The following is a 27,380-nucleotide window of genomic DNA, read 5'->3' on the forward strand; positions in this document are numbered from 1 at the left end:
ACTGATTTACTGGGTGTTGTCAAATTAACATCCACCACTGCTGCCTTGTGACTCCTGGCAGTAATGTCACACCAACTCTTCATCATCAGGCAGGCTCTCTTCAGACATACTGTCAACTGGCACTCTTCTTCCAGGAATCAGTCTCTGGCATTAAATGATCAACCTACATTTCATGTAACTTCTCTCTTGAGTTTCACAATTCCCAGACCAGGACATGTTCACTACCTTTCTCTTTCTTCTCATCTCCAATGAATGAGGAAGTGTCAGTATACAAACTCTATCAAGGAAGCTCAACAACTTCATGAGGCTCTGTATCAGATCCTGTTGCTATTGTCTTCCAAGTTGGGTTTTGTGAGTCTCAACCCAGTTACATTCAGACACGTGTGAGAAGTAAGAGCAGCTTCAACGTGGCAACTGTATCATCCACACAAAAATGTTCCCCAACCACTGCTGGAGAGTGAGATTACCTAGTGTCCAGGTCATGACTGTGTTATGTGGAACATGATACATCATACCAAACCCTTCAAAAGTGTCTTAATCATCTAGTTGACAGCATGGCTTAACTGTAGGCATTCCTGCCCCCAAGGCAACATGTTTTGGGTTCAGGTTCCTCTCCAGACATTAAAACAGACAGTCTTTGCTGACAGTTCAATCTTTCAGAAGTGTTCAACGAAAATCTCACCTGGCTTCTTACATGGATGCAAAAACCTCATGAAACTTTTAGAGAAAAAAAACGTAACAACAGGAATTCTGCAGATGCTGGAAATTCAAGCAACACACATCAAAGTTGCTGGTAAACACATCAGGCCAGGCAGCATCTATTGGAAGAGTTTCAGTCGACGTTTCAGGCCGAGACCCTTCGTCAGGACTAACTGAAGGAAGAGTTAGTAAGAGATTTAAAAGTGAGAGGGGGAGGGGGAGATCCAAAATGATAGGAGAAGACAGGAGGGGGAGGGATGGAGCCGAGGGATGGAGTCAAGAGTTGGACAGGTGATTGGCAAAGGGGATATGAGAGGATCATGGGACAGGAGGTCCGGGGAGAAAGACGGGGGGGGGGGGGAGAACAGAGGATGTGCAAGGGGTATAGTCAGAGGGACAGAGGGAGAAAAAGGAGAGTGAGAGAAAGAATGTGTGTATATAAATAAATAACGGATGGGGTACTAGGGGGAGGTGGGGCACTAGCGGATTAGAGAAGTCGATGTTCATGCCATCAGGTTGGAGGCTACCTAGGCGGAATATAAGATGTTGTTCCTCCAACCTGAGTGTGGCTTCATCTTTACAGTAGGGGGGGCCGTGGATGGACATGTCAGAATGGGAATGGGATGTGGAATTAAAATGTGTGGCCACTGGGAGATCCTGCTTTCTCTGGCAGACAGAGCGTAGGTGTTCAGCAAAGTGGTCTCCCAGTCTGAGTCAGGTCTCGCCAATATATAGAAGGCCACAACGGGAGCACCGGACACAGTATATCACCCCAGCCGACTCACAGGTGAAGTGTCGCCTCACCTGGAAGGACTGTCTGGGGCCATGAATGGTGGTAAGGGAGGAAGTGTAGGGGCATGTGTAGCACTTACTCCGCTTACAAGGGTAAGTGCCAGGAGGGAAATCAGTGGGGAGGGATGGGGGGGGAGGAATGGACAAGGGAGTCGCGTAGTGAGCGATCCCTGCGGAAAGCAGGGGGCGGGGGGAGGCCCGTTGGAGTTAGCGGAAGTTGCAGAGAATAATATGTTGGACCCGGAGGCTGGTGGGGTGGTAGGTGAGGACCAGGGGAACCCTATTGTTAGTGGGGCGGCTAGAGGATGGAGTGAGAGCAGATGTGCGTGAAATGGGGGAGATGCGTTTGAGAGCAGAGTTGATAGTGGACGAGGGAGATGTCCTCCTTTTTTAAAGAAAGGGGCTTCCCTTCCTCCACTATCAACTCTGCTCTGAAACGCATCTCCCCCATTTCACGTACATCTGCTCTCACTCCATCCTCCCGCCACCCCACTAGGAATAGGGTTCCCTTGGTCCTCACCTACCACCCCACCAGCCTCCAGGTCCAACATATTATTCTCCGCAACTTCCGCCACCACCAACGGGATCCCACCACTAAGCACATCTTTCCCTCTCCCCCTTTCTGCTTTCCGCAGGGATCGCTCCCTACGCGACTCCCTTGTCCATCCGTCCCCCCCATCCCTCCCCACTGATCTCCCTCCTGGCACTTACCCTTGTAAGTGGAACAAGTGCTACACATGCCCTTACACTTCCTCCCTTACCACCATTCAGGGCCCCAGACAGTCCTTCCAGGTGAGGCAACACTTCACCTGTGAGTCGGCTGGGGTGATATACTGCGTCCGGTGCTCCCGATGTGGCCTTCTATATATTGCCGAGACCCGACGCAGACTGAGAGACCGTTTTGCTGAACACCTACGCTCTGTCCGCCAGAGAAAGCAGGATCTCCCAGTGGCCACACATTTTAATTCCACATCCCATTCCCATTCTGACATGTCCATCCACGGCCTCCTCTACCGTAAAGATGAAGCCACACTCAGGTTGGAGGAACAACATCTTATATTCCGCCTAGGTAGCCTCCAACCTGATGGCATGAACATCGACTTCTCTAACTTCCACTAGTGCCCCACCTCCCCCTCGTACCCCATCCTTTATTTTTATACATACATTCTTTCTCTCACTCTCCTTTTTCTCCCTCTGTCCCTCTGACTATACCCCTTGCCCATCCTCTGTTCCCCCCCCGTCTTTCTCCCCAGATCTCCAGTCCCATGATCCTCTCATATCCCCTTTGCCAATCACCTGTCCAGCTCTTGGCTCCATCCCTCCCCCTCCTGTCTTCTCCTATCATTTTGGATCTCCCCCTGCCCCTCTCACTTTCAAATCTCTTACTAACTCTTCCTTCAGTTAATCCTGACGAAGGGTCTCGGCCTGAAACGTCGACTGAAACTCTTCCAATAGATGCTGCCTGGCCTGCTGCGTTTACCAGCAACTTTGATGTGTGAAACTTTTGGAGGACAAGCAGTTCACGCTGGCTTGTATTTGTCAAACGTTGAAGGACATATTTGCTTTTTTCCCCATGGAGATTGATTTTCCTGTGTAAAGGGGCAGAGCAATGTGCTCCAAAGCCATATATATTGCTAAGAAAAAAATAAGTTTGACTTAATCGGATAATATGGAGGAGAATCAGACTGCTCCCAATTCCCGAATCACTGCTGTGTGTGTTATCACACAAAGTTACTGTCATATCTTCCAGTGATAATCCTTACAGACTCTACTGCACTGTGCATGCATGGTAGTAACATGCAGCAAGCAATTCCTGAAGCTCTACATTTCACAACTTCTACATTCTGCTTTGTTTATTTTCACCGTAACTACCGTCCTTCACAACTTTGCACCACCACACACAATCAACAACATTCCTTGTCCTATCCATCCCTCTCTGCAACTTGCTTTCCCTCTATTCCACTTGCGATGGGGAGTGCTTGACCTGAAAAATTAATTGTTTCTCTTATCACAGACTCAGCAAAGCCTGCTGAGTGATTTCAGTAGCTTGTTTTTAGTGCAACAAATGTAACAATACGGAAGATGGCAGGAAGAAGCAGAGCATGTACTAGCAATTCTGCAGCAGCAGGTATCGAGCAAATTGAAGGGAGGAAAAACTAAAGAAAAAACAAAAGGCTGCTCTCCTGAATCATTAACACCTCCATAATGGAACAGTTGGATCAATGGAATATTGAGATAAGTGGATTTGAATAAATAGCCATGAGAAATGAGGCTGCATGCTGAATGGGATGGATACCGAATACTCAAGTATTTCACATTTTGAAAAGGTGGGAAGTATCAAATGGTTATAAAGGCCAGTATTAAGGCACTAGTTAGAAAGGACCTGTGCTCCAAGGTTCAATAAATAGAATCAGTATGAGTGAGATAAGAAGGAACAGAAAACATCAGTGGAAGTAGTCTACAGGCCTCCAGCAAGAAAGGACAGAAAGTTGCAAGGAGTGTCAATCAAAAAATAATGGTGCTTGTAACAAAGGTAAAACAATAACCTTGGGAGCATTTAATCTTCACATAGATTGGCTAAGTAAAATTTTTCAAGTTCATGAAATGCATTTGAAGTAATTCCCGGAACACAACCATATGTCTGGACCCAACTGGGGGAACAGGCAATTTTAGATTTAGTCACGAACAATGAGCCAAGATTAATTAGTAACCTTATAGTAAAAGCTCCTCTGGGGAACTCTGATAGAATTACATATTCATTCTGAAACAAGAATCTTTGACTTTAATATGGGCAATTACAAAGGTATGATGAGTGACTTGGCCAAGGTAGATTGAGAAATTAGATTAAAAAGGATGACAGAAGTTCTTAATTCCCAAGGAATATACATTCTATATAGAAATAAAGTCTCCATGGGGAAAGTAAACCAGGGCTAATCAAAATGTCTAAAGGACTTCATAAAGTTTCTAAGAATCCTGATAAGGCACAAAATTGGAAGGATGCTGGAAACCATCCTAAGATTACCAAAAACTTGATAAAGAGGAGAAAAACGGGAGCAAGGAATATTAAAACCAATTGTTGGAGCCTCTACATTTATGTGTGCAAGAAGGAAATAGCAGAAGTAAATAATGGCTTGTGACAAAATTAGGGCAGAAATTGACTCTCTCTCAACCACAGAGGGAAACACTGGCTGCCCTGATGTCAGAGTCTACATCGTAGGGGCTTCTTCTCAAGACAAGGGAAGAACATTTGACACAAAGATGAGGAGGAGGAACAACTTCTCTCAAAAATCTGTGAATCTTTGGAGTGCTCCACACCAAGAACTGTAGATTCTGAGTCATTAAGGATCTACAAGGCCAAAATAGACTATTTGGGCAATAAGGGAGTACAGAGCATAAACAGAGAATAATGGGATAGAGAGGGAGGGAGAACAGAAATGTAGAAGCAGCAAAGGAGGTAGACGAAAATTGAGAGGGAGGAGTAAATGGAAAGCGACTGGTATGACCCTCTCCTGGTGACTACTGACAGGAAGAGACCACACCCAACCCCCAATGGGTTGAAGACTGCTAGCCTCCAACATTTGCACAAACCACATTTTCAGTAATTAATAAAAACAAAGAAAAAAAAGACAGGCGCAGAGTGTTCTTTACAAAACCAATTTCAAGGCTCACAAATCTTACTGAACAAATTTTTTAATGCTCAGCATTTTGAATGTCCTTTTGGCATAAGGCCCAAGACAAAATGTGACTAATGTCCAAATATTGAGTTTCAGATTTGGTGCAGTGAGGAGCCTGCCAAGGAGAGCAAAGGGCCGAACATGCAGGTAACTCGAGTGTAATCTATCACACTGACCAGGGTTGCTCAGTGATGGACAGGGTGTCAGCTAACTATGTGTTCAATACAGCCTGGAATTCCCTTACTTGTATGTGAACTATTTCTGCTGCAGGGAAAGTTCAAAGGAAAAAATCCTGAGGAGAAAGTAAATTATATTCAAAGCACCAGAGAGCTCTACTTTCTGCTGTTTTGGAAACACATCACTTTGATGTGGAGTGAAACTGGACTCCTTATTCCCATTGCTCTTCAAAACCTCAGCCTCCAGTTGAAAGGAGACATGACACACACAGAATTACAGTTGTGTATACCGGAGAGTGGCTGTGAAGTCGCTGTACCAACACATCTCAGGGGAGCCACAGGCAGCTTCTGATGGGAATGCAGAAAGGGAATTAGGTGGCAGAAAACTGGGCACAGGTTTTGAAAGCAGTGTGTCGGACAGAAGGTGAAGGATGCAGAATAAAAACCTCCTTCAAACAGCAAACCCTTCACAAGCACTTAGTAATCAGTCTTTAGAATAATTGAGGTATCCTGGGCAATATTATTTCCTCACTTCAGACCAAATCCCAGAGGGTGGCAGTATATCCATCTTCAGATCCAATCCAGAGTATGTACACTATTAACCCAACTCCAGGTGGACTCCCACACAATGTGGAGTACTGACCTGTCCAAACTGAGATCCCAAACTGTACAATATTAGATACATTCCAGTCAATAATCCAAAGTTTTCTGCTATTCAGTGTGAGGCCACATTTCACAACACTATCATCAGTTGCAGCCTATATTCCTGCACCTCTTCTCATTTGTCAGCTAACCTCAGAGGGAAATCTATTTTCTTATCCTACGATTCTCTCTAGAACCTTCACTGTTGGGTTGCAAGTAGCAGAAGATAGAAACCTGCCTTTGATCACTTATGGTCTGTGCATCATTGAGTAATACTGTTTTATTCACATTCAAGTCCAGTTAAATTGAGCTGACCCCATTCATTTCTGGACAAACTAATGCAGCCATTCCCTAGGTTCTGGCCATCTCTCCTCCATCTTCTCTGCAACTGAAAACCCACATAGATCTCTCCCTTCCCAGAAAAGGAATTATCTTTACTGGTATTTTCTCATATTTAAGCAAGCTTTTGTTGTTACCTTTTATGTACCTGGATTGCTGATTCTCATATTCTATTTTACCCTCTCCCTGTAGTCCTCTCTTCTGTTCAAAATTGATTCCAGTCCTCGAGTTTGCTGCTTGTTTGGTTCAATTTCTATGTCTGCTCATTGGATCTAAGCCGCTTCCCATCAGAAACAGAAAAAGTGAATAAGTTCCAGGTTATTAGGCACTTTGGTGGCAAAAAAGAGCAAGTGATTAGTCAGTAGGGAAGTGCAGTGTGACCTGGGTGTCTTTGTGCACCAACCAATGAATGTAAGCATGTATTAAAGTCACATAATATGTTGGCAACCTAGGAAGAAAAGTCTTACTGTAGCTGTGCAGGGTCTTCATAAGACCCCCAACAGGAGTATTGTGTGTGGTTTGGGTTTTCTTTTCTGAGGAAAGATGTGCCTGCCTTGGAATCTCAGCAAAGATTCACCAGGCTGATTCCTGTGTCAGCAGACTGCTACATGAAGACAAATGGATTATATTCACTAGAGTTGACTTCATCGGTACCTCTGATGCGACTGGGCAGATTACTTGCAGAAATGATACTCTTGATAAACACAAGAAAATTTGCAGAAGCTGGAAGTCCAAAGCAACACACAAAATGTAGGAGAAACTCAGCAGGTCAGGCAGCATCTATGGAAAGGAGTAAACAGTCGATGTTTTGGGCTGAGACCCTTGATCAGGAACGGTTTTTGATTTGTGTACTCACAGAAGAGTACAGTACAGGAACGGGCTCTGCAGCCCACAATGTCTGCACCAAACATGACACTAACTTAAACTAAACCCCTCTGCCTGCACCTGACCCACATCCCTCCATTCCCCCGCATATGCATGCTCTATACAACAGCCTCTCAAATTCAATGGTGGGGAAGTCTGAAAGCAGGGGACACTGCGCAAGGATAATCCTGAGATGAGATGGAATTTTTTTCACTTCACCAAGACTAGTGTCCTGTGGAATTCTCTACTACTGAAGAGAACTGAAGCCAAACCTTTGTCTAACATCTTCTCGAACAAATGCAAAGAGAACAAAGGCAATGAGGAGAAAGCTTGAAAAAGGATAATTGACTATGGTCAAGTTGAATGGCAGAGCAGACCAAGAAGGCTGAATGGACATCTCTTACACCTAACCTCTTTTTTACGCCCCCCCCACCCCATGTTTCAAACAGACCCTTTGATATATACCACTGAACAAAAACAGCATTGATGTTCTCCACTCACCCTAAGCCAAAGTCATGTAACCGATAACCTTCAATTTGGGGCATTGACATATGATGGCCACTCTCTGAGCCAAGCTGACAAGACTTCAAAACAAACAAGCAGAGGTGCCCAGCTGTCAAGACTCAGCCTCTCCTTCACCATTTAGCGGCAAATTTTATTTTCTTGAATTTGAAACAAACTGGGATCAAACCTCTTTTGACGAGCTGCCTCTAGCCAAAATACAGACGGCCATATGACAGAGGTTACACTGTCTGTCCCTCCAAGCCAAGCACTCCTCTACCACGCCCGTCTAACAGCCCAGCCACAAATGATCTTTTCTGATGGTTTTCATTAACCTAAATTTTACATTTCACTCCCCATTTTTAATCTCCCAATTATCCCCTTCAACAGAAGCAGGAAGTAGAGCAGAACAACTATACTGGGACAGCTGCTCGTGTCAATTCATCTTCAACCTGTGGGAATTGCAATGATTTGTTGTGAGCTCTGACCCTTTTTGCTCCTCCCTCCCCATCACTCAGATGGAGTTCTTCATTCTTCATCGTGCTTAATTAGACAGCCCAGCCGAGAGCGAACAGAGCTCAGTCAACCAAAAGGAATGAATTGGCGTGACAGGCCGCTGTGGGACATAAAAAGTCACAACCTTCTGATTCAGAGTCAAGCACTTCTGCAGGTCTGTGCTACCAAATCATTGGGGACTTGTCAATCTCCCCTCTGCCTGAGCTTTCCCCAGGGGAAACACCAGCTTAGGCACAAATTAAATTAAATATTAATACAATTAAATATTAATGCAAAACTGAGACCAGACATACAAGGAACAAGGGTTGTCAACACCTGCAAACCTGCAAGCTTTGCCTTCTAGATGAGGGACACAGGTGCTCCTTAAACTCAGTGTTAACAGAAATTCACCCTAAACCTCGATGCTCTACCTGCCCTCAGGTTCCTGTAAATGTGGATCCTATGCCCTGTGATTCACATGTCTACTGATCTGTATTTGTAAATGTTTTTCTTTTTAATTCACAATAGCTTTATGAATGGAAGTCATTTAGTGGACCAGCACTTCTCCAAACCATCCTCTAATCTCATCACTGCTGACTCCAGTTCTATCCAAATTGATCTCAAGATTTCCATGTACACTGAGCTGGAATTGGTGGAGGTTGTTCTCCCCGTCACCCTGCACTAGGCTTTAACTAGCCTACACACACGTTCCTATGATGCGAACTCACAGGACAACTTGCAGCCATTGAGCAATGGGATAAATGTAAATGGGTAATTGATGGGCTGAGAGGTCTGCTTCCACATTAAAAGTACATGACAACAGGAGCAGGAGTACACACCAGAAATCTCAATCCTGTCCCACTATGGACAGGCTTGGTCTGATGGTCTGTTGTATGAATACAAAGTTCTGCTGGTCAATCCAGATCAGGAAGGGCACTGTGTGCCCCATCAACCAATTCAATTCAGTTCACTTCATTTTCCGTGAGGAACTTAATTTGTGCAGTGGTAAGGACAACATCACAGAATTTAAGATACGCAATACCACACTACATATAGTTAAACATATGTAAAACACTCAAAATAGATAATAATTATTAAAACTTAATGCATGTAATTTAAAATACAAATACACATAATAATTCTGGCTGTTTTTACTGTCACAGGTGCTATGCATACTATATATTCAAAACTGGGTGTTGTGGAGGTGAATGGAGGAAGGCATAAAACTGGATAAGGCGATGGTGCTGATGGGGAGGGACGTGTAGCAGTGTCCAGATGGCATGAGAGTGTAGTGTGTGTAATGTCCTCCACTATTTGTTGAAACTTCTTTATTATCCGTCTCTGATGGATGGTGCTGAGCGATTCTTGATCCTGGCCAAAGATTTTACTACTTATTCTGACAATTCTGTGGAGTGGGCTGAGGTTGATGGTGCTCATAGCTCTGAACCATGCTGTCACATTGAGAGTTAATATTGATACAATGAAGCATTTAAGAAATGAATGAATGAAATCATTTACAAGATGGCTGAACCTGAAGTTTTAGCATCTTCTTAAGGAAAAACAGGCGTTGTTAGCACTTGGAGAGCATCAACCCACCATCAGTCTTAAAGGTGATTTTGTTATTATAGTTGTGCCAAGGTACTTGTATTCTCCAACATGCTCTATCAACTGGCCACTTATTTCCAGGGCTGGGACAGTGTACTGTTGTGTATTTTTTTTAAGTCAAAGTCCACCACCATTTCCTTAGTTTTACTGGGGTTCAGGTCCAGATAGTTGTTTCCAATGCCAATGTCTCCATTCCCCCAAGACCCATTTAATGTTGAGCAACTCCTTGTCTCCTACTCTGTAACAGGAATGTGAAATGTAGAATATGAGTTGACACTTCATGCCAGAAGTGTGGAAGCGTATGGATGCAGGGGAGTGTAGAACCAGAGGGCTCAGCCTCAGAATAGAGGGATATCATTTAAAACACAAAATAAGGGAATTTCTTTAACCACCGTGTAGTGATTTTGTGGAATTCATTGCCACGGACAGCTGTGAAGGCCAAGTCATGGGGTATATTTAAGGTGGAGGTTGATGGGTTCTTGATTAATTAGGGCATCAAAGGTTATGGGGTGAAGGTGGTAGAATGGAGCTGAGAGCCATGATGGAATGGTGCAGCAGACTTGATGGGCCAAATGTCCTAATCCTACTCCTATCTCATTTGGTCTCACTAATGAATATGACCTTGGGTGATCTACAATGACCTCAGCTTCTCTAACCCACATCGTGTGATTAAAACATGGAGGTTCTTCACATCCTTTACCAAAGAGCACGGCTCCAAAGATCACTGCTCCATTCTTTTCGGCCATTAGGTACCCAAAGCCTGAGGAACTGCATTCTGTGTTGTAATATTTACATAATCTCCACCAAAACATATTATTGGGAACATGATCTATGAAACCAAACATACACATTGCTAAATTAACGACAGCCCTTGGCTTTGTGGTGCACTTGTGCATTGAGCTAGGAGCTAGGATAGCGGTGTTCATACTAGTACAGCATCCATCCTCAATAAATGGGCATTCTCGGCCCAATCATTAAAACCATAGGCTTGATTAGGTCCAACCCAGCCTGCCATTTGGAACTGTCACTGAGATTTGACCAGCAGTGTGTGCTCTTCTTACATCCCTTGACTCTCCATCCCAATCCAATCATAAACCAAGCAACATCCTGCAGCTAATGGCAATCTCATGATAACCTTTTGCAATTTGATCAGGGTTTACCTGTAACTGAAATTCCATCAGGAACCCCAACCACCCCATTTCTCTCCAAATGAAGCTGAAATAAATTACCACTGCCCTCTGTCTGATTGTACCTAATCTACCTCCCTTTAGCTTTTCTTTGTAAGTGTGGCCTGGCATTGATTAGCTGTGGCCTCATCATTGCCCCTTCCGCACATGTACTGTGCCTAGCAGGCGTACACTGCCACTATGGAGTCAGGGGCTCTAATCTCCCTCCAGAGACGCAGTGCCGTCACTGTGAGCGGAACTGTCTGTAGAATGAGATGCTGTATGGGTTGAGTCAAAAGGTCACACTGGTATTCTACTTTTATCCTCAATTAGTACCACCGAAACAAATGAATTGTCATGGTTACCCCTGTGTACTGCTCAACCTTATGCTTTCTGAATTGGTGACTGCACTTCAAAAGCCTAACATCACTTGTAAATTGGGTTACGAGACTATAAACAGCGCATACACATCGTATGTACTTTAAACAACTATCAGGAACAAGGTCTGGAAAACTGTGGACTACTGTAAATGCTCCATCAATGATGAGATAACCCAAATCAGACTTGGCTCAAGAATACTCAAGATCTGCTTGGCTCGGTTCCACATGGAGCCATTCACAGACCACAGCAGCTTCTAGCTCTATACCGATTGACAGGAAATGAACATGCAGCTAATGGCTGGACAGGTAATCCAGAGAAAGTGAGTTCTAAACCTGCATCAGATGTGCAAATTTTAATTTAAGATTAAATGAAGTTACTTTTCAGAATACTATCTGACAAGCTACCAAGCTGCATCACAAACCCAACTGGTTAACAATATAGAAACACAGAAACATAGAAAATAGGTGCAGGAGTAGGCCATTCGGCCCTTCGAGCCTGCACCGCCATTTATTATGATCATGGCTGATCATCCAACTCAGAACCCTGCCCCAGCCTTCCCTCCATACCCCCTGATCCCCGTAGATACAAGAGCCATATCTAACTCCCTCTTAAATATAGCCAATGAACTGGCCTCAACTGTTTCCTGTGGCAGAGAATTCCACAGATTCACCACTCTCTGTGTGAAGAAGTTTTTCCTAATCTCAGTCCTAAAAGGCTTCCCCTTTATCCTCAAACTGTGACCCCTCGTTCTGGACTTCCCCAACATCGGGAACAATCTTCCTGCATCTAGCCTGTCCAATCCCTTTAGGATTTTATACGTTTCAATCAGATCCCCCCTCAATCTTCTAAATTCCAACGAGTACAAGCCCAGTTCATCCAGCCTTTCTTCATATGAAAGTCCTGCCATCCCAGGAATCAATCTGGTGAACCTTCTTTGTACTCCCTGTACGGCAAGGATGTCTTTCCTCAGATTAGGGGACCAAAACTGCACACAATATCCTCAGGAAATGAAATCTGCCCTCATCCATCAGGCTGATATGCCTACCTTACAGTAGTTGACTCTTAAATCAGCTCACAGTGATCCAGAAAATGACATAATTGTATCAATCTACTACTAGCAATAGCTCAAGGCAGAACATGATTGCAGTGGATGATGAAGGCATTTCAGACCACTCTGCCCAGAACAATGTGCAATTGCTAGAGTTGGTGGAAAATTATTTTTTCTGCTCCAATAATGTTACAACACCAATAAAAGTATTCATAAAGAATAGTGAAATACATTAATAACTGTAATCTTTAATAATGAGTTTTAAACCATAGGAACTCCAGGACAACCCTGAATTATTAGGACTATTAATCACAACTGATGGAAAACAGTCAACGTTCCTGAGTGACTCAAAATATTCATCAACTTACACCTACATCACCATCAGTTCTCCATCTATTCAGCTTTCATTTTCCAAAACCTCAGTTATTCTCTCTTATCTCCATCTCCAAATCATTTCATAGGAAGCCCACACACAATAGTGTCAGACCAGATATGGAAAACAACGCATCGTTCTGAATTCCTAATTACAAAAAGCAATATCAGGCTTTATAGGTTCACACAGACCTGTAAGGATATGGTTATCAGAAGAGGCTGTGACTCTCAACAGTGAAAATACAGCATTCAAGATAATAAAAGGTTTTAATAGTAGCAACCTGAGACTATGAAGACTAAAACTAAGGGTCATAATTTTTTTTTTTAAAAAGTCTCAAAAACTTTCAGCAAATAACTCAGGGGAAGAATTTCAAAGTGGACCACATAAAGTACTTGAGGTGAAAGATATTAAAGGCATTTCAGGGAAAGTTACATTAGAATGCTGGGGCAGGGAGAGGATTGGAAGGATTAACACTGTAGTGGCTTTGAGAACGCCACAACTGTATATCTGCCCAAGAGTTACTGCTATAAAAGTACCAGCTATTCACAAGAATCTCAGGCAATGGGACTTCTTTGCCAGCAGTAGCTCAGCTTTTCTGAACCACAGTCACTTTCATAAATTAGTGGAGTAAATGGATAGGATGAAGTAGGACAGGGTGAGGTTTCTGATCATCACTGACCTAACATGAACCAGAATGTATCTTTGGGATGTAATTCAAACCAAAAACAAGAGGATTCATGTCGAGATGGAAGGTAAATCTTCAAACTATGGAAAGTTTCAAGTTCAAACCTATGTTGCCTTGAGATTAATGTCCACTGAACTCCCAAGTTAGTTGTTCCACAGCATTGTCCAACTACCTATGGCCATGTTCTCTGAGGCAATCCTCTCCTCCATGTCTTCCCCCCCCCCCCACCACAACCCTATGAGCACTACAATAGCACAACTGGTAGAGCACTACCACTCAGCACCTGAGAGCTGCTTTCAATCCTGATCTCTGATGCTGTCAGTGTGGAGTCCGTATATTCTCCCTGTGACCATGAGGCCCCCCCCCACCTACCAAGTGTTCCAGTTTGCTACCACATCCCAAAGACATGTATGTGATGTAAGCCACGGTAAACTGTCCCGGTTGTAGGAAGCTAAGAGGAATGTGGGGAGGATTAAAATGGTATTAGTTCAACATTACTGTAAATAGGTGGTTGATGGTTCAGCAAGGACTCAAAGGATCAAAGAGCTTGTTTTGGTAGTGCATCTGTCAATGACTCCATGCAAATACTTTCCTCACCCCATCTCACTCTCCCAGCCTGTCTCCTTCCAAAAGCAACTACCCAAACTTTGTGGGATCTTGACAGAGCTTCTCTCAATGTGACCCATGAGCTCCAACCTCACTGGGTCATCCTCTCTTCCTACATCCTCCTCATTTCCCCCACAGTCTCAAACCAAACTCTGACTTCTGCCTCCTTTCCATTGTCCATTCTCCAGCTGTCAAAGCCCCTCCTTCCCACCTGGAAAACAGGTACCAAAAATGAAGATCAGTAACATTGGTGTCCATACTCCCTGCTTTAGCTAATGGTTATTGATGGAGGAATTCATTCACTGTATGCTGACGAGTTCTTTTAATTGATTAAGTGAACAAAAACAACGCAGAAACCTAATGCAGATAGTGAACTGCCTTCAAACAATGGTTTCGATGATTGCATCCTCCAAATCTTAATTTTCATCGTAACATTCAAGATAATAGTTAATACCTTCAAATTCTTCATGGTTCCTAACTTGTTGAAGAAGTGAAATTACTTCATTTTCACTCCCAGCTGTTTCTGGCATCTGCAAGCCTGAATGCTTGAAACCACAGTGAGCAAAACAGTTCTGAATTGTCTTACTGTTTATTATTCAACTTACAGTGACAAAAATCATTGCTTTTTGAACTCAAACACACACAAATGATGCTATTTAAAATATGTTTGCTCTAAGCAAGGTAAAGTGTCTAACAGCCCCACAATGCGCATGAGATTGAAACTAGTTAGAAACTGTTTGGCAACAGTCTCCTGCTCCAGTTAAACAGCATAGTGTCCCAATTAAACAAAGGGAATCCTGGCTATTTTCTCGATTTGTTTTCGTTCATTAATTGTTGTCCCAAATAAGTGGCTGCCCTGATTAATCAGTGGCCCAATTAACTAGAATCCACTGTAGTCATTCCCCATCCTCATCTCCATCCAAGGAATTCTTCCCCAACATCACAAACAAGAGAAAACCTGCAGATGCTGGAAATCCAAGCCACACACACAAAACGTTGGAGGAACTCAGCAGGCCAGGCAGCATCTATTGAAGAGAGTCAACAGTCAGCATTTCGGGATGCAGAGAAAAGATGAGGTCAGTGTAAGAAGGTAGGGGGAGGGGAGGAAGAAATACAAGGTAGGTGAAACTGGGAGACGGTGAAGGAAAGAGCTAGGAAGTCAATTGGTGATACAGGTGAAGGGCTGGAGAAGGGAAAATCTGATAGCAGAGGACAGGAGACCATGGAAAAAAGGGAAGGGGAGGAGCACCAGAGGGAGGTGGTCAGCAGCTAAGAAGATAAGGGAGAGAGGATAATGGGAATGGGGAATAGTGAGGTGTGGGGGGGGGTGCCATTACCAAAAGTTCAAGAAATCGATGTTCATGCCATCAGGATGGAAGTTACCCAGACAGAATACAAGTTGCTGCTCCTCTCACCAGAGTGCAGCCTCATTGCAGCTGAAGAGGAAACCATGGATTAAATGTCAGAATGGCAATGGAAAGTAGAATTTAAATGGGTGGCTACTGGGAGATCCCGCCTTTCCTGGTGGACAGAGCATAGCTGCTAGGTGAAGCGGTCTCCAAATCTATGTCGGGTCTCACCAATATACAGAAGGCCACTCGGGAGGACCAGATATAGTAGGTGGCCCCAACAGACTCACAGGTGAAGTTTCACCTCACCAGCAAGGACTGTTTGGGGCCCTAAATGGTAGCAAGGGATGTGGTGTAGGGGCAGGTGTAGTACTTGTTCCGCTTGCAAGGACAAGTGCCAAGAGGGAGATCAGTGCAGAGGGACGAATGGACAAGGGTGTCGCGTAGGCAATAGTCCCTGCGGAAAGCAGTAAATGGGGGCAAGGGAGGGAGGAAACGTGCTTGGTGGTGGGATCCCGTTGGAGATGGCGGAAGTTATGGAGAATTATGTGCTGGATGCAGAGGCTGGTGGGATGGTAGGTGAGGACAAGAGGAACCCTATCCTTGGTGGGGTGAAGGGAGGATTGGGTGAGGGCAGAAGACGTGCATGAAATGGAAGAGATGTGAGTGAGGGCCTGGTTGATAGTGATGGAAGTGAAGCTCCTTTCTTTGAAGAAGATGGCGTTTTTACAAGTAGAAGGGTGGAAAGAGGTATAGCCCAGGTAGCTGTGAGAATCAGTGAGTTTTATTATCATGACTCTTTCTCTGAAATTATTTGCAATGGCTGATCATTATCACAGATGATGCATTGTAATGATGTACTGTGGTGTTGGAATAGGTTCCATGTCAGGCATTGGAAGGATTTCTAGTACAGGAGTTATGACCAAAATATATGGAACAAAGCTCCAATCTTGGCATCTTAAATATAATTTTTTTAAAAAAATTGTAAGTGACAATGCACTATTTTTCCACAAGTATTTGTCAAGTAACTCTCACATGTATATCCAACATGTAAAAGTCAAACAATGCTTTAGACCATGGGTTCTTTCATTTTCAAAGGATATCAGTTGCCCATCCTAACTAAGGTTAGGGAATTATCCATCTTTGTCCAATTTTCTCTAAAGCTTAAAGGTGTGAGAGAATGGCCTAAATTTATCCGTCTACCTGCAGTGCACTCTCCCTGTCACTGTAACACCATGTTCCACATTGTGCTTTTCTTCTTACTACCTCAATGTACTTACGTATGGCATAAGCTGTCTGGATAGCTGGCAAACAGAAGCTTTTCACTGTATCTCAACATATGTGGCAAGAATAAATCAAAGCATTTGATCCCAGGAGGTATTTGGGATACTGGCTATATGGTCAAGTTCTGGACAGTTCAAGACGTTTGGATGACAACTGGACATGATCTATAATGGCAGCCCTGCTCACATGCTAGAGCAGAATATATTTTTAAAAATTCATTTTTAATGTGATTGAAAGTGTTTAGCACTAGCTTGCAAATTGGCTTTAGAATTATCTCTGTCACTTACTTTACTGGCAAAGGGAGGGGCTGCCTTGTATCAGGCAATGATCCAGAAGGAACAGATGGCAAAACATGCACTGATTAGGCAAAACTTCTCTGTCAAACATGCAGTGTAAAAGAGAACCAGTGTTCAGTACTCTCTGAATGTTACCAATATTCAGACACATGGAACCTGAGTTCTCTCCTACAACCCTCTCTCACTATAGTTGGAGGTTATTCAACATGAAACACTTAAGAGCCTTCTGCTCTTAAGTTTCAAAAGACAAATAGATGTCACTGGATTGATATAATCTCAGCACAATCAAGTCTGTAAAAGCATCACACAATGAAGGATCTAATTATTCTACACCAGTGGAGTGAATGTTGATTTTTTTTGTCCTGGTCCTGACAAAGACAGTGAGTGGAAAAAAAACATTAATGCTTTTAATCAGTGGTTCCCTATCCTTTTTTTTGTGGCATGGTCCCTGCCATTAACCAAGGGATCTGTAGACCACAGGCTGGGAAGCCCTGCTTTAAATGAAGGCTTATTGTCTTTCTACTTCCCAACTCCCCACCAAAACAGACGTTTCAGCTGGTGGTGTTAATGCTGAGGTGGGGAGGGGTGTGGAATCCCAAGAGATCCAAAGGGTTCTGATTATTGAGACCTACTAAACTGATTATAAGATGTTAAAGAAAAAATTATTCACACAGGCAGCAAGATCCAGAAAAGGCGGCTTTTATTCTCTCACGGATACATTCTGAACCAGGTGTCAAAAGTGCATTAGCATCAGATATGGAGAAGGAGCTCCAGCATATTACAAGTGACAGAAAGGAAAAGTTCAAGTCATTTTCTAGGTCAGTAAGCACTAAGAGAAAGACAGCGGGTAAACCTATACTAAACATGATATACAGACTGGCAGCACAGAGACTAAGAAATGCAGCTTCAGGGAACCATCACAAAATCTGGGGGTTTCTGCGCTATTTCACACTTAGCAAAGTGATCAATTTAATGCTTAAGCAAAAATCATGTCATTGCTGAGTTTGAATCTGATTTTAGGAAAATATTTAACTTTTAAGAAGAATTTCTTTGAAGGTCCAGAAGTTAGGCAGTTGGTACAGGGATAATTAACTGAAAAATTAGTTGTTCTATATTCTGAATTTAGTGAAAACAAAGAGGAACAGAAAGGGCTGGTTCTTCTCTTTAGTGGATTACCATATCAATTTAGGCTGCCTGAGTTGCATATGAATCCAGGACATTGTGTGGCTGAAGCACAAAATCCAGGCTGACTCTTCAGTGTCCCTTCGGAAGTGATGCAAACTATGAAATCAGTGAAAAACTAAACCCTTTTGGCCTAGGTTGAGTGGAACAGACCCAATTATTTTCCCAAACAATATCAGTAGGAGCACCTCCTCTGCCTTAGTCAAATTAATTCTGATGAAATCTTCATAGTTGTCAGCCTTGTTGCACTCGAAGTTGTAAAGTGGCTTTGGGATATTCTGAGTTTCTGAAAGGCATGGCTGTTTTCCTGGGTTGACAATACAGTTAATTATTGGGCTTACTTTGTGCAGTTAGCAAAAATATCAAAATGGCTTCAGACTTATCTTGGAGAGTTGTTATTCTTGGCACACAGGGAAGAAACAGCTCAAGTAAACAACAAAAACAAAGCAGACAGGTTCCAGGCAAAGGCCCACTGCTGGAGTCTTCAAGAGACAACACAACCTCCAAACTGTGCCCAAGTCAATCCTCCTCAACGTGCCCCCACTCGGAGGGCAGAGGGGTCAAGTTAAGAATTGAATTTGATCTACTCGGTCAATACCACTGCTGTGTTTGAATTCTCATCTCATGGTGACTAGCAGCTTCTCTTTTCCTGGGGTGAAAATAAAAAGAGGTGCATGCTAGGCCTGTTCTCCAACTCCTGACCCCTGCTCAAAAGCATTCACGGGTGAATCATTCTATTTTTTTCTGTTATACCCAATGTCAAATCATTTACTGTCTCTGCTCTCTAGGTAACTAATTAAATTCTACTCCTGGGAAGAGATGCTATGACTGATAACACAACAAGGAACGCTGCAGTCAAGAGAGAGTTTAAGGGGATGAGAATCACTGCTCCAATGCTGGCACCGTTTTGTTAATAAAGTACCTTTAACATAGCAAAATGTCTCAAGATGCATCATTGGAGCATTATCAAAGAATAGAAACATAGAAAATAGGTGCAGGAGTAGGCTATTCGGCCCTTCGAGCCTGCACCGCCATTTATTATGATCATGGCTGATCATCCAACTCAGAACCCCGCTCCAGCCTTCCCTCCATACCCCCTGACCCCCGTAGCCACAAGGGCCATATCTAACTCCCTCTTAAATATAGCCAATGAACTGGCCTCAACAGTTTCCTGTGGCAGAGAATTCCACAGATTCACCACTCTCTGTATGAAGAAGTTTTTCCTAATCTCGGTCCTAAAAGGCTTCCCCTCTATCCTCAAACTGTGACCCCTCGTTCTGGACTTCCCCAACATCGGGAACAATCTTCCTGCATCTAGCCTGTCCAATCCCTTTAGGATTTATACGTTTCAATCAGATCCCCCCTCAATCTTCTAAATTCCAACGAGTACAAGCCCAATTCATCCAGTCTTTCTTCATATGAAAGTCCCGCCATCCCAGGAATCAATCTGGTGAACCTTCTTTGTACTCCCTCTATGGCAAAGATGTCTTTCCTCAGATTAGGGGACCAAAACTGCACACAATACTCCAGGTGTGGTCTCACCAAGGCCTTGTACAACTGCGGTAGTACCTCCCTGCTCCTGGACTCGAATCCTCTCGCTAAATGCCAGCATACCATTCGCCTTTTTCACTGCCTGCTGTACCTGCATGCCCACTTTCAATGACTGGTGTATAATGACACCCAGGTCTCGTTGCACCTCCCCTTTTCCTAATCAGCCACCATTCAGATAATAATCTGTTTTCCTATTTTTGCCACCAAAGTGGATAACTTCACATTTATCCACATTAAATTGCATCTGCCATGAATTTGCCCACTCACCCAACCTATCCAAGTCATCCTGCATCCTCTTAGCATCCTCCTCACTGCTAACACTGCCACCCAGCTTCGTGTCATCCGCAAACTTGGAGATGCTGCATTTAATTCCCTCATCCAAGTCGTTAATATATATTGTAAACAACTGGGGTCCCAGCACTGAGCCTTGCGGTACCCCACTAGTCACCGCCTGCCATTCTGAAAAGGTCCCGTTTATTCCCACTCTTTGCTTCCTGTCTAAAGAAAGGAAGTTTGGATGACAGATAGAATTCAGGAAGAAAATTCCACATCATTGCTCATAGATAGCTGAAAGCGGGTCAATAGCAAGTTTTTTTTTAAAAAAACGACAAAGAGAGGTAGACGCCTGGAACACACAATTGGGCAAACTGGAAGCAGAGACAATAGCAATATTTAACAGGCAGCAGAACAAGCAGGGGATGGAGAGATATGAACCATGTGCAAGCAGATATCCACTTCAAGTTCGTAGACATCATAGTCTCTTCTTGTGTAGATCTATCCTATCTTTTGGAGCAGGGGTTCCCAATTGGAGTCCGTGGACCCCTTGCTTAATGGTATTGGTCCAAGGCATAGAAAAGATCGGGAACCCCTGTTCTAGAGGTGTCATGGTTTGACGAAATGAGGGGAGATAAGTGGGGAAATAACAACACCCATAATTATGACACAAATGGACCACCTCTGTATCCCTGGTTTCCAAGCCTTGCCTATACCAAGTTACAGGAAATTGGACAACAAAAAGGCTGATGTAGAGCAAATATTACCACTTGCAAGAGACAGCAGAATTGGCAGCCATCATAGAGAAGCACTGATCAGGAATCCAGGGAGTGGCAGGGTTGTGGAAGGCATTAGTACACAGAGGTCCTGAGTAGTGAGTATAGGGAATTTGGAAAGAAGCTGAAGAGCAGGACCTCCGTTAGTAAACTCCAGATTACTCCCAGTCAGGGCAGCAATAAGTACAAATGAATGTGTGGCTGACAGAATGGTGCAGGAGCCAGGTTTTCAGATTTCTGAAATGGGATTTCTTCTAGGGAAGGTATGATCTGTACAAAAAGGATGGGTTAAACCTGAACTTGGAGGAAAAATATCCTTTCAGGCAGGTTGGGGAGGGCTTATACTAAGTTGGCAGGGGGTGGCAACAGCAACAATAGGGCTGAGTATGGGGCAATTTGTATACAAGTTGATGCATTGAGTAGGGAGACTGTGAGGAAACAGAGGCAAATGATAGGGCAGAATTGTAGTCACTGAGATGAGTTGAATTTTTATAACAGGGTAAAATCTAAAACAGTGATGGATACCCGGAATACAGAATAAGTTAAATGATCTTGTAATACAGTTAAGAGATTAGCAGGTATGACATTGTGGCTGAGTCATGACTGAAAGAAGAACATAGTTATAACATCCAAGGATACACCTTGTATCCAAATGACAGGCATGTAGGGTGAAAGGGCAGGGTGACTGTTGGTTAAAAATGAAATCAACTCCTTAGAAAGAGGTGACATTGGATCGGAAGATGTAGAATCGTTATGGGTAGAGTTAAGAAACTGCAAGGGTAAAAAGATCCTGATTGGAGCTATATATAGGCCCTGAACTGTAGCAATGATGTGTAGCAATGCTTCAGTCTACCCAGCCTAGAATGGGTACCGGCAAAAATGCTGGGGGTTAACCTCCTGATAGACTGGTGCCCTATCCGGGGTGGGGGGGGGGGGAGTCTCGTACTCTCAGTCGCTTCACGCCACAGAAACCTGCATAAGCACTGGCCTGATGGGACACAAGACTCATGACAGACTGTCATCTAATCTGTGGACCCCAGGTTGGCAACCTCTGGCATAGACTATATTTTTCTAAATGAAGAATAAGTTCAAAAATCTGAATTGCAAAGGGCCTTCAGAGTCATTTTGCAGGATTCCCTAAAGGTTAACTTGCAGGTTGAATTCAGTGTTAAGGAAGGAAAGTACAATGTTAGCATTCATTTGGAGAGAACTAGAGTACAAGAACAAGGATGTGATGCTGAGGCTTAATAAGCCATTTCTCACACTGCACTTGCAGTATTGTGAGCAATTTGGGGGCCTTATCCAAGAAAAAAAAAGTGCTGGTATTGGAGAGGGTCCAGAAGATGTTCATGAGAATGATTCCAGAAATGAAAGGGTTAACGTATGAGGACCGTTTTAAGTCCCTAGGTCTGTACTCACTTGAATTTAAAAGAATGTGGTGGGGGGGGGTGTCTCATTGAACCCTACTGAATATTGAAAGGCCAAGATAGAGTCAACGTGGAGTATGTTTCCTATAGTGGGAGAGTCTAGGACTAGAGGGCACAGCCTCAGAATAGAGGGACGTCCATTTAGAACAGAGACACATCCATTTAGAACAGAGAGGAGAAGGAATTTCTTTTGCCTAAGGGTGGTGAATCTGTGGAATTTATTGCTACGGACAGCTGTGGAGGCCAAGTTATTGAGTATATTGAAAGCAGTCATTGATAAGTCCTTGATTAGTCAGGGTGTCAAAGGGAGAAGGCAGGGGAATAGGGTTGAGAGGGATATTAAAATCAGCCATGATGGAACAGTGGAGCAAACTTGATTGGCTGAGTGGCCTAATTCTGATCCTATGTCTTATCTTATTGTCTTGGAAAACACAGCTGAATATAGGCCAGAGAAAGAGAAAAATGATTCTGAATTAAACCTAGCGCAGCTTCTCAACAAAACAATCCCACCAATTAGAACATTCATCCAGCATCCTTTCAATTCTCTCAGTTCTGTGCACACACCTTATACTTACAAACAGAACCTTCTATAGGAGTTGAAAAATATAGCACAAAGGCAAACTTTGTGCATCAAGGAGCCGATCACGGGCTGTTTTCATTTTCTATAATAGTTTCTTCATGACAGGTTTACCAAAAAGAAAATCAAACACACACACGCAAACATAAATGCACAGTAGTTCAGAAAGCTGATGAACAGGTTGAGTAAAATAAAGACAGCTACTGAGGTGGAGAGAGGAAAGAAAACACAAGAAACAAAATATAGGGAAGTAATGGGGAAGGGGTTACAAGGAAGTTGGAAGGAGATGAAAAAGCAGATGTCCTGTTGGTCTAGAATAGAAGCACGTCAAACAGTGACCCTGTTTTGTTGCTTCTTAGTGACTAATCTATATTCAACCCTAGTCCCTGCAACATTCTAAATCTGATGTGACTTGTTTTCATTTCCAGTATGAAATTGAGAAAAGACTTTGGACATCTTTTAAAGCTGATGGAATTACTATTTAGTGAATCACCCTTTGGACTTTACAATACTACATATTGTGAAGTAAAGCTTGGAGTGTAACTTCTTGCGGTGGAGTAGGGAACAATAACCTCAATCTGCTTTGTCTTCCCTATAGCTCAGAATTGGATGGACCATAATTCTAATGGTACAATCGCTGGCCACTCAGCCATAACTTATAGTCAGAAATGGACTGCAATTAGCCAAACTCCAAGGACCAAGCACATATCTGAACTGGCATTAATGAACCAAACACAGCCCCAGCAAATTATTTCACTCCCTGAATCACAGAGGAACAACTTCTCCAGGAATGGCTGGCATCAAATCAGTCAGCTCTTCCATTCAGTCCAGCTCAGCACATTGTGGACCAAAGCGTAAGCTCCTGTTATTATGTTTGTAACTCCAAAACATAAACCTAATCAAAATAAAACATGGAGCCCAGAATAATGCGTCTTAGCTTCACTTTAGCTTTAAGCAAGATGTGCAGGTGATAATAAACCTGATTCTGATTTATGACATGGTGACTTGATAACAAATGCCATTCACGTACTTTTTAAATATAAGAACTACTACTACGTTGACTCAGGCCTAGGGGGCCAGCATCCAGTAATTACATAACCAGTAATTATTTAAACAATGAATACTTAATCAAACATATTAATATGTTATAATATATATAATATATTATCAATAATTTTTTATATATATATATATATAATCAATATTACTCAACTATTACTGAAACATTAAATACACAACACTGCTCAGCTAGAAACTCCAACTCAATACGGAATGCATCTCAACAGTATACAATATAATACAACTACTATATAGACATCCACAGTGTAGCAAATTTAAAATTGTTCTCTTCACACCTAAAGATTTAATCACTATGGAGGATTTGCATCTCTCTACTTTCCTGACAGTGGGGTCGGGGGGGGGGGGGGGTAAATCTGCCTGGCAGGTGAGACTTGTGGCTGTGAAAAAATCTCAAGTTCTGGGGCCTCCTTCATGGTGGTTGTAGGAGTTGACTCTGGACATCTTTCTTCTGGACCTTTTGGAATCCTGACAGTGCATGGCAAGCTTCATTGGACGATGTGGATGATAATGTGTGAGTACAGTGTCTTATGCCAACATTTCCTTTACCCTTCGGAAACCCACCTCACACTGCTTGTGCAATCCTTATGTGGGACCACAGCAAGCGACACTTGGTTTAAAGAATTCACACGTTTTGTCCTGCTCTGAGTCCATAATATCCTAATCTTTTTAACACTGCTTTGAGATTTTGCAGATGTTCCTTGTCATCCTCACTGGTAACAATTTGTCATCCAGGTAACACGGAGTGCCTGAGTGCCTGAGTGCCTTGCAGCACCTGGCCCATAGATTTTTGCCAGAGTGCAGGTGCAGATGCTACTCCAAAAATAAGCGTATTATAGTGATAACGCCCTTGTGGATGTTTATAGTAAGAGACATATTGGACTCTTCTTCAATCTCCATCTATAAATAGACCTCAGCTAGGTCCACTTTTCTTAAGAGTTTCCCTGCAGAAAGGTTTGCAAAGACATCCTCTATCCAGGGCAGAGGGTATTGATCTACATTAAGTACTCGGATGATGGCAACCTTAAAAATCACCACAGATCGTGACAGATCCTTTCTTCTTGGCTACCAGGATACCTGATGCTGCCCATGAGCGCAACTCCACCTTCAAAACAATTCCTTTGCCTCCATCTGATCAGCACACTGGCAATTATTACAAATGGTATAAGGTACCAGGCAGGCTTTGTAAAACTCGTGTACAAGTTACAAGTAACACTATTTTACCCTTGATATGTTCAAGGTTTCCAATGCCATCCTTGAGCACTGAAGTGGCATCATCCACTACCTTCCTTAATTCACTTTCAATTGACTCTATTGTAGGGGATGTGACATACAAATCGTGGATGGATCTCCAATCAAGTTGTAGTTGTCTCAGCCACTCGTTCACACAATGCTGACCTCCCATGTTTATCATATACACGCGAAATGTAGCTTGCTGTTTGTAAATCTCATTGTTATGAATGCCATTCCTACAGAAAACACCTTTCCTCCAGTACCAGTTCTTAATTTGATATTCACAGGCTTCAGTTCAGTATCTTTGAAATACCATTCATTCTGTAGAATAACTGAAACAGCCAAATCAGTGTTTAATTCCAATTCAATTAAATTGCCATTCACTTCTGGTGTAAGCCGTATTGGTTGTCTACTGTTAGTTTTAACATGGTAAATCTTAAGGCTACTTAGTCCTGTGTCATTATCATCATCTTTTTTTTTCCCCATCAGCTCTTTGTGAAACTGGAAGTTAACTTTTTAGTCTTTTTCTCTTCCCTGTGCAGTCAACTTACTTTTGTCTGCCCGGCATGCTCTTCGTATGTGTTCTACTTTGTTGCATTTTCTGCAAATTTTGTCTTTAAATCTGTATTGGTCTGACAGCTGTGAGCCCCTCCCACAATGGTAATACAATTTGTTCAGCCATGCTAGTTTCTGTTTAGATGTTGTAGTTTCGTTAATTTCTGACAGAGACATAATTGTGTATGCCACGAATGAAAGTGAGCGTGAACAAAATAGTAATTGAGTCTCTTTCCATTGTTTCCATTGATACAGCTATTTCAACTGCTCTTTTAAATCTAAGTTATACTCCGGTTAGGAGCCATTTTTAAATGCTTTCTTGTTAGATTCCACAAGCTAAACAACCTCTCAATGCATCATTAAGCCCATCACTGAGCTGACAATGTTCGGATAACTTCTTCAATTCAGCCACATACACTGAAGTGGACTCTCACTCATTTTGATTCTGCTTATGAAACCTAAAGCACTCTGCAATCAACAATGGTTTTGGTTCTAAATGTTCCTGCATTACTTACACAATATAAGGAAAGCTCATTTTGGCTACACTGGGTGGAACTGGTACTCTTTTCTCATTGGCTATTGCATTTGCTTCAATATACTTCTCAATTTTTCCCTATACATCAGCCAGTCATCTTTTGTACAATTGAACTAGTCTACCTTTCCAATACGGCCAGTCATTTCTGCTTTTTGTTTTAAGAATTTGTTATTATCACTCAGTACACGCTGATTATGAACCCAAGTATATCTCGATTTTCTTCCTTTTCTAAAAACTCAACCAGTTCTTGCTGCGCTTCAGCAGGTAGGCAGTTATCTCAGGTTTGTTTAAAAATTAATCACCACTGTAACTCCAAAACATAAAACTAATCTAAATGGTACATGGAGGCAGGAATAACGTTTCATTTTTACTTTAAGTGAGGCAGACATGTATGGCATGGTTTCACGCTAACATATGCCATTCATGTACTTTTACATATAACCTATAATGAATTACTTAAAGAATGCTTAATCAAACAATATATTTACAATATCATTCAAATTTTACTTAAATATTAAATACACAATACCTGTGTTGTACTGTTCTGTTTTCAATGTAATTAGATCTTACCAATGTAAAAATTAAGCCACTCAAGCCTACTTCACTATTCCATTAGATCCCAAATGATGTGCACCTCCCCTTCATTTCCAGCATCTATTTTGTCGTTCTTATGATCACAGAAATTGGAAACCACCACCTGGTGCAGAATTCAGTGACTTCCAAATTGTTCGAAATGTCCACTAAATTGTGTGAAAGGACATGTAATCTGACTTCACTAAGGGGCCTCGGTTTTAGATTGTGGCCAAAGGAAACAGTTGCCCCTTCTTTTACGAATTTGCTTTAACAACATCCCTAAATCTGTGAAATTCTTGAAGAAATGTAGCCTCTACAGGCTAGCAGCCTTGGAGCAAAATCTTGTTCAAGGCCAACATTTCTGTTCTCAGGACCAGAAGATAAGAAACTAGAAGGATTAGGCCACTCGGCTCCTCAAAACTGCCCCAGCATTCAATATGATCAAGACTGATCTATAATGCCATCAGCTTGTCTTATGTACCAGTTCAGCATTACATCTAATTCCACAAACTTTCAAAAATACACAAATACATCGAAAGATCTAAACCCCAATTCACCATCTGAGCATAAAGAAATTTCTACACACCTCTATCTTTTATTACTGTTCCTTATTGTGTCCGCTCATTCACAATTATCTCACAAGAGA

The 27,380-nt window shown here is 42.6% G+C and overlaps 1 protein-coding gene across 6 annotated transcripts in view; it reads right to left on the bottom strand.

Moving 5' to 3' along the window:
* Nucleotides 1-27,380, bottom strand: part of LOC134345458 (ephrin type-B receptor 1) — a 700,860-nt gene that overhangs the window by 634,690 nt on the left and 38,790 nt on the right. The gene's annotated exons all lie outside the window — the stretch shown is intronic.

This window comes from Mobula hypostoma, chromosome 4 (assembly GCF_963921235.1).
Source record: "Mobula hypostoma chromosome 4, sMobHyp1.1, whole genome shotgun sequence".
Lineage (NCBI taxonomy): Eukaryota > Metazoa > Chordata > Chondrichthyes > Myliobatiformes > Myliobatidae > Mobula > Mobula hypostoma.